Raw genomic sequence first — 8,906 nt, 5'->3', positions numbered from 1 at the left:
CTTACCTCTCTCTCTCGTACTTACAGTCCGACCTCGCAGCGATGGAGGTCGCGGATAGATGATGCTGTAAACAGAATCTGGCTGTTCTCTGCCCCGTCTCACGGACGTGCGAGTAACAGTCAGGTGACAACTCCCCGATCCCTCCCTCCTGTTGATCTCCAGTCAAATAATAAAAATGGCCCCGTGCTTCCCCAAAGCGTCCCTTTTTATGCTCCTTTCAAAGCCCTCGCACCGCCCATCCGCGGTGCATCACGGGTCAGGCCGTTAATCCGCGGTACATCATGGGTAGGGCCGTTAATCCGCGGTGCATCATGGGTAGGGCCGTTAATCCGCGGTGCATCATGGGTAGAGACGCTAGCCCGCAGTGCACCATGGGTAGAGACGCTTAACCCATGCTGCCCCGCTCCCCACCTGTCTGCTGATCCGTGTGTGTCTTGGGCATCTCCTCACTGCGGTTCTCAGTGGGTTCGCCGTGGTCATTTAATTCTAAGTTAAGCCACGGCGCCGCAGTGCCATTTGGCCTGGGGGGGGGGGGGGGGGTGTCTGCCAATTCCCTGACCCTGAGAAACCGTGGAGCACCCCCACGAGGGGGCCTCTCGGGTAAAAACTCAGGGCAGGTGCCCCCCTCCCCTCCCTCCCCATGAGGCCCTACTTGAGTGTGTGTGTGTTTAGGTGGGGGGGGGGGGGGGTGGCGGGGGAAGTGCTGTGATGGGAGTCGGATGGCTTCTCGGTCGCAGCAGATGGCCCGATGGCTGGCGCAGCTGCAGGAGTACAACCTGCAAATCGAGTACCGTGCTGGGCGTACGCGCACCAACACGGACGCCTTGTCGAGGCGACCCACGGTGTGCGCCGAGACAAGGGTGGAGGAAGCTTGCCCGTGCTTCAGGGGGGGCCGTTGTCGGCAGGTGGTGGACCCCCAGGAGCGCACCGAGACTAACCCTTCCCTGGTGAGAGGCAGTGCAGTATGTGCCAAAGAGACCACTCGGCGGACACGGAGCCCACACCCCGGGGCCCGACGGGTCGGTCAACCCCACCCGATCGGATCCAGGAGGACGTCGGCTGCGCCTTCCCGAGCCTGGACGACAAGCAGCTGAGGCGGATCCAGCTTCGGGATCCAGATCTGGCGGCGGTGGAGGCGGCCCTACGGGAGAAAGAGGACACCCTACCGGGGCCCTGGAGTGGTTTGTATGCCCGATTGTGCGTGCAGAACGGGGTGGTATGGGAGCTAACCGAAGCCGGCCAGCCGGAATGCATCTGCGTGCCCGCCCAGGTGTGACCCCAGCTGCTGAGACTAGTGCACGACCACCCGCTCGGGGGCCATGATGGAGAACGGCGCACTCGTGAAACCCTGCGCTGCCAGTATCTCTCGCCCAAGTTGGCACAAGACGTGGCCGCCTGGGTGCAGGGCTGCCGCGCGTGTCAGCAATGCGGGCCGAAACCGGCGCGATACCAGGTACCCCTGAGGCCGTTCCGCGTCAGCCAGATGAACCAGTTGGTCGGGATCGACCTGCAGGGGCCATTCCCGCGATCCCACCGGGGCAACCAATATATTCTCGTAGCGGTGGAGTACTTCACACGCTATCCCGTAGCGGTAGCCATCCCCGATAAGACAGCCCTCGTAGTAGCCCGAGCGATCGTGGAACACTACGTACTTAAGCACGGGATCCCCGAACGAGTCATTACTGACCAGGGTAGTGAGTTTGAGGCAGAGCTATTCCAGGCACTGTGCCGGGAGTTCGGGATCCAGAAGGACCGAACTACGGCGTATCACCCCCAGGCAAATGGGATGGTAGAGAGAATGAACCAGACTCTAGCAGGGAAGCTTAAACGCATGGCGGCCACGAATCAACGGGACTGGGACGAACACCTCCCCTATGCTCTGTTCGCCTACGCCACCACAGTACACACATCCACAGGACAGACCCCGCTCCTAATGATGTTTGGTCGCGAGTCTCGCCTGCCTACAGATCTGCTGTTCGGTGTCCCTCCGCCGCAACGGGAGGAAGGGAGCCGCCCCGTGGAGCACTTGATGGGGTCCCTGCGAGAAGCTAGGGTCCGTGCCTACCCGCAAGGCGAGACCGCACACTGGCGGCAGGAGCAGGGCGCCCGACCCTGGATGGAGCCCCCCTTCTACTCGGCGGGCTCTAAGGTGTGGCTGCACACCCCTCGCGTCGGGGCCGGGCAGGTGGGGAAGTTAACCACCTACTGGCGGGGACCCTGGACGGTTGGGCGACAGATCTCCCCCTGGACAGTACTGATTCAGGGGGGAGAGAGGGGCCGGGAGATGGTAGTTAATGTTCGGCGACTAAAACCATGGAGGGCAGCCCCAGCGAGGGAGAACCCCACCGTTCGAGGACCTCGAAACCCCGGGGTCCCCACACCCCCGATACCCAGGGGCCTCGCACGGTATATGAGCCCCACGGGGTCCCGGGCCCCAGGGGGTCCGGGCCCAAGCCAGGAGAGACGGGGACGGCGCCCCCTGAACCCTACCACCCCCGAGTTTGTCTCCCAGCCCGCAGGTAGCCAGGGCCAGAGGGAACCATTGAAGTGGAGAAGGAGACTGCCGCCGGAACCCTGAGAGACGGAGCCACCACCCCCGAGACACAGCCACGAGAGCCGGGCGAGTCCCACGGACCCCGCGGTGCTACCTTGTAGGGTCAACCCAGGCGAGGTGCTCCAGTCAACCCGGGACGGGGACTGGCACCTTGGGGGGCTGTGTGGTGCCGCCGCAGCAGAGCCGCTCCAGCGGAGCCGTGCCCACTGCCGCGACGCCGTCACCGAGGCCTCGGATTTCCCGCCACTCTCCCGGGGCCGGTGCCTTCTCAGACGTCCGCGTTTTGCCCACTGCACAGTCGTGAGGCCGCCGCAGCAGAGCCACTCTGCCAAGGTCGTGCCCACCACCGTGAAGCCGCCACCGGGGGATGCCGACGCCGACGCGGAGCACCCTCGCCACCCCCCCCCCCCCCCCCGAACGCACACACGCCCCACGTAGAGCCGGGAGGGGAGGTCACCCGGCCGACAGGTTTTTGTCCAGAAGGCCCTAGTGGGATCGAACTTCATGGTTTCCTGCGGCCGGGAAATTGGGCGATCTTCCCCCTGTAGCTGACATGCACTGCGGCGCCGCGACCTAATATTAAAGTGGCATAGTCACGGCAAGGGCCATCGAGCCACCGCGAGTGGAACCACACACGCACAAGCACGGGTCAGTGGACTGGTAGCGGGAGAACAGAGAGCGGACGTCGGTGAGATCACTGCGGCGACGTCACCCGAGCTGGGATCCGGGTATCGAAAGGGCGGGAAAATCCGAGCCCCTGATTGGACGGGAGGCCAAGAGACCGAAACGGCGAAATTCCTTTGTTGTAGGTAGGATAAAGGGAGGGGGATTCAGGTAGCAAGTCAGTTCTTCTTCAAGTTCATCGCGGTTCCAGGAGCAGCAGAGTCAGCCGTCCGAGACGTCCGTGAGACGTACTCCAGCACCGCCAGGCTCGCCCCTCTACAGAGACAACTCGCCGCCTCGTCCCCTTACAGCGGTCAGCACAGCAGGGTGGAAGTAAGTGCGAGGGAGAGAGGCGTAAGTTTAAGTGTTTTAAATCCAGGGTAGAGAGCGGGGCGATCGGTAGGAGAAATTGAATCGAAGACCTCCGAGGGATAGACTAGCGACCACTGACCCACACCATCACACTTTGATTAAATTGGTTACTCGCGGCAAATAAAATCGCTAGCTGGAGGATAAAACTGCGTCGTGCGGTCTTTGAGAGCGTGGAGCGTGCTTGGTGTCCCCGCATCTGTACAATCACTTAGAATAGTGCTTAGCGCTCGCGCTCCGGTGTGACTGGGTTACGATCGCTCGCCTGTACGAGTGTCTATAGCGAGGTAGCGAGCGACGCGCCAGGCGTACGCGTATTCGCGCGGCGGTTTGAACGGCCCCTTTAAATCAGAACGCAGGGATCCCCTTCAACCAGCGTAGCGCGCTGTAAGCGTAGAGCGTACCGCCCCGCTAATAGAAATATGCCAACGCGGGCAGCAGCAAAGGCAGGGGTACAGGGAGGCGAGGGAGTTGAGCCAGGGGGTAGCGGTACGAGCGTCACGGGGGAATCGGGAGACAGCGGCCCCGACAATTCGGTGATGGCGGGAGACGGTAGCCCCCACACATCCACAGCAGCACGTACAGTTTCAGTTTTTTTTATTTTGGTATAGCCCTTTGAGCCATTCGGCTCTTGAATCGGGTGCAGCCACAACAAACAAAAAAATACGAACAAGAAAACATCTTAAAGTGACTACTACGTGTGACTGTGTAAAAACATAAAATCCATGAAAAAAAAACCCCATCAAAATATTCCTGAAAAAAGCACCGTGCACCAACAACGCTGTGTGCAAAAAAATCCCCAGCTGGTAAATGTCACGTGCACTCGCGCACTCACTGCAGCGCTCAGCTGCAGTGAGTGCGACTGGTTATGTTTCTATATTTTACAAAAATTGTATTCCGATTGTACGGGCCAGTTCGTGACACGGGGAAGGAGTGTCCGTTCAGAGCACTAGCAGGGCAGCGCTAACAACGTGTTTTTCGAGAACGGCCTGTAGAAGGAGATATCACAGAACTACTGCTTAGATCCCTTCACATTCCCACATGCCCTCAAGAAGAGGTTCATCGCATTGCAGTAAAATCTTTTTCTTTTAAATCTCTGAGCCGGATATTTTTTTTTCGCCAATTTAAGAAAAACTAATTTGATAGCGTGGAATGATCTTGTGATGTCATTGGTGACCGGCCCGAGACCATCGATTCCCTACACTTAACAACATTTGAAAATGGGCCGCTCAAACCCCACGTTTGACCCCAGGAATTTGAGCCTGGGCCACTCAGCGCTCAGATCCGTGACCTCCCCGAACACCTCCACGCGCGGTAATTCATCTCTCACAGTGCTGGTGCCAGTCTATGGGGGGGCTTAAGCAGACATTATTTGGGCCACCTCCCTTTGTCTTCAACATCCAGGTGTCCAACCTGTGTCAGTTCCTGCCTCAGGTGAGCAGTGGTGGTGAGGGTGGTGGTGGTGGTGGTTAGCGTGGTGGTGAGGGTGGTGGTGGTGAGGGTGGTGGTGATGATGTTAATGACGATGGTGTCGATGACGATGTTGACGTTGGTGATGATGTTGATGTTGATGATGTTGACGATGTTGACGTTGACAATGATGATGTTGATGATGTTGCAGGAGAAAGTGAGAGAGTTTGCCAAACTCTCTCGCGTTGACCGTCTAAAAAGCGATGTAGAAGTCCGTGGGATCCATTGACCTCTACAATCTCCACCAGAGACTCAAGGTCCTCCAGAAGTCACGCGGCAACACCGCCACCACCACCACCACCACACTCTGGGAGCGATTTCTACGCGAGTGTTTGGGGGCGTGACCCCCCCCATCCCGCACCGTTGGGACCGTTTCGCTCGGCGTTAGAGATAGGGCTCGAAGCATGGCATCCTGAGCTACCCGTAGCGGTAGTAACGCGGTGTTAGCGATAGTAATGCAGTGTTAGCGGTAGCTACGCGGTGTTAGCGGTAGCAGCGCGGTGTTAGCGGTAGCAACGCGGTGTTAGCGGTAGCAACGCGGTGTTAGCGGTAGCAATGCGGTGTTAGCGGTAGTAACGCTGTGTTAGCGGTAGTAATGCTGTATTAGCGGTAGTAACGCGGTGTTAGCGGTAGACCGCACACTGGCGGCAGGAGCAGGGCGCCCGACCCTGGATGGAGCCCCCCTTCTACTCGGCGGGCTCTAAGGTGTGGCTGCACACCCCTCGCGTCGGGGCCGGGCAGGTGGGGAAGTTAACCACCTACTGGCGGGGACCCTGGACGGTTGGGCGACAGATCTCCCCCTGGACAGTACTGATTCAGGGGGGAGAGAGGGGCCGGGAGATGGTAGTTAATGTTCGGCGACTAAAACCATGGAGGGCAGCCCCAGCGAGGGAGAACCCCACCGTTCGAGGACCTCGAAACCCCGGGGTCCCCACACCCCCGATACCCAGGGGCCTCGCACGGTATATGAGCCCCACGGGGTCCCGGGCCCCAGGGGGTCCGGGCCCAAGCCAGGAGAGACGGGGACGGCGCCCCCTGAACCCTACCACCCCCGAGTTTGTCTCCCAGCCCGCAGGTAGCCAGGGCCAGAGGGAACCATTGAAGTGGAGAAGGAGACTGCCGCCGGAACCCTGAGAGACGGAGCCACCACCCCCGAGACACAGCCACGAGAGCCGGGCGAGTCCCACGGACCCCGCGGTGCTACCTTGTAGGGTCAACCCAGGCGAGGTGCTCCAGTCAACCCGGGACGGGGACTGGCACCTTGGGGGGCTGTGTGGTGCCGCCGCAGCAGAGCCGCTCCAGCGGAGCCGTGCCCACTGCCGCGACGCCGTCACCGAGGCCTCGGATTTCCCGCCACTCTCCCGGGGCCGGTGCCTTCTCAGACGTCCGCGTTTTGCCCACTGCACAGTCGTGAGGCCGCCGCAGCAGAGCCACTCTGCCAAGGTCGTGCCCACCACCGTGAAGCCGCCACCGGGGGATGCCGACGCCGACGCGGAGCACCCTCGCCACCCCCCCCCCCCCCCCCCCCGAACGCACACACGCCCCACGTAGAGCCGGGAGGGGAGGTCACCCGGCCGACAGGTTTTTGTCCAGAAGGCCCTAGTGGGATCGAACTTCATGGTTTCCTGCGGCCGGGAAATTGGGCGATCTTCCCCCTGTAGCTGACATGCACTGCGGCGCCGCGACCTAATATTAAAGTGGCATAGTCACGGCAAGGGCCATCGAGCCACCGCGAGTGGAACCACACACGCACAAGCACGGGTCAGTGGACTGGTAGCGGGAGAACAGAGAGCGGACGTCGGTGAGATCACTGCGGCGACGTCACCCGAGCTGGGATCCGGGTATCGAAAGGGCGGGAAAATCCGAGCCCCTGATTGGACGGGAGGCCAAGAGACCGAAACGGCGAAATTCCTTTGTTGTAGGTAGGATAAAGGGAGGGGGATTCAGGTAGCAAGTCAGTTCTTCTTCAAGTTCATCGCGGTTCCAGGAGCAGCAGAGTCAGCCGTCCGAGACGTCCGTGAGACGTACTCCAGCACCGCCAGGCTCGCCCCTCTACAGAGACAACTCGCCGCCTCGTCCCCTTACAGCGGTCAGCACAGCAGGGTGGAAGTAAGTGCGAGGGAGAGAGGCATAAGTTTAAGTGTTTTAAATCCAGGGTAGAGAGCGGGGCGATCGGTAGGAGAAATTGAATCGAAGACCTCCGAGGGATAGACTAGCGTCCACTGACCCACACCATCACACTTTGATTAAATTGGTTACTCGCGGCAAATAAAATCGCTAGCTGGAGGATAAAACTGCGTCGTGCGGTCTTTGAGAGCGTGGAGCGTGCTTGGTGTCCCCGCATCTGTACAATCACTTAGAATAGTGCTTAGCGCTCGCGCTCCGGTGTGACTGGGTTACGATCGCTCGCCTGTACGAGTGTCTATAGCGAGGTAGCGAGCGACGCGCCAGGCGTACGCGTATTCGCGCGGCGGTTTGAACGGCCCCTTTAAATCAGAACGCAGGGATCCCCTTCAACCAGCGTAGCGCGCTGTAAGCGTAGAGCGTACCGCCCCGCTAATAGAAATATGCCAACGCGGGCAGCAGCAAAGGCAGGGGTACAGGGAGGCGAGGGAGTTGAGCCAGGGGGTAGCGGTACGAGCGTCACGGGGGAATCGGGAGACAGCGGCCCCGACAATTCGGTGATGGCGGGAGACGGTAGCCCCCACACATCCACAGCAGCACGTACAGTTTCAGTTTTTTTTTATTTTGGTATAGCCCTTTGAGCCATTCGGCTCTTGAATCGGGTGCAGCCACAACAAACAAAAAAATACGAACAAGAAAACATCTTAAAGTGACTACTACGTGTGACTGTGTAAAAACATAAAATCCATGAAAAAAAAACCCCATCAAAATATTCCTGAAAAAAGCACCGTGCACCAACAACGCTGTGTGCAAAAAAATCCCCAGCTGGTAAATGTCACGTGCACTCGCGCACTCACTGCAGCGCTCAGCTGCAGTGAGTGCGACTGGTTATGTTTCTATATTTTACAAAAATTGTATTCCGATTGTACGGGCCAGTTCGTGACACGGGGAAGGAGTGTCCGTTCAGAGCACTAGCAGGGCAGCGCTAACAACGTGTTTTTCGAGAACGGCCTGTAGAAGGAGATATCACAGAACTACTGCTTAGATCCCTTCACATTCCCACATGCCCTCAAGAAGAGGTTCATCGCATTGCAGTAAAATCTTTTTCTTTTAAATCTCTGAGCCGGATATTTTTTTTTCGCCAATTTAAGAAAAACTAATTTGATAGCGTGGAATGATCTTGTGATGTCATTGGTGACCGGCCCGAGACCATCGATTCCCTACACTTAACAACATTTGAAAATGGGCCGCTCAAACCCCACGTTTGACCCCAGGAATTTGAGCCTGGGCCACTCAGCGCTCAGATCTGTGACCTCCCCGAACACCTCCACGCGCGGTAATTCATCTCTCACAGTGCTGGTGCCAGTCTATGGGGGGGCTTAAGCAGACATTATTTGGGCCACCTCCCTTTGTCTTCAACATCCAGGTGTCCAACCTGTGTCAGTTCCTGCCTCAGGTGAGCAGTGGTGGTGAGGGTGGTGGTGGTGGTGGTTAGCGTGGTGGTGAGGGTGGTGGTGGTGAGGGTGGTGGTGATGATGTTAATGACGATGGTGTCGATGACGATGTTGACGTTGGTGATGATGTTGATGTTGATGATGTTGACGATGTTGACGTTGACAATGATGATGTTGATGATGTTGCAGGAGAAAGTGAGAGAGTTTGCCAAACTCTCTCGCGTTGACCGTCTAAAAAGCGATGTAGAAGTCCGTGGGATCCATTGACCTCT

This window comes from Petromyzon marinus, unplaced genomic scaffold (assembly GCF_048934315.1).
Source record: "Petromyzon marinus isolate PM22_M1 ecotype Great Lakes invasive population unplaced genomic scaffold, UKy_Petmar_22M1.pri1.0 PM_G_Scaffold_21, whole genome shotgun sequence".
Lineage (NCBI taxonomy): Eukaryota > Metazoa > Chordata > Hyperoartia > Petromyzontiformes > Petromyzontidae > Petromyzon > Petromyzon marinus.
Note: the sequence above shows the minus strand (reverse complement) of the source record.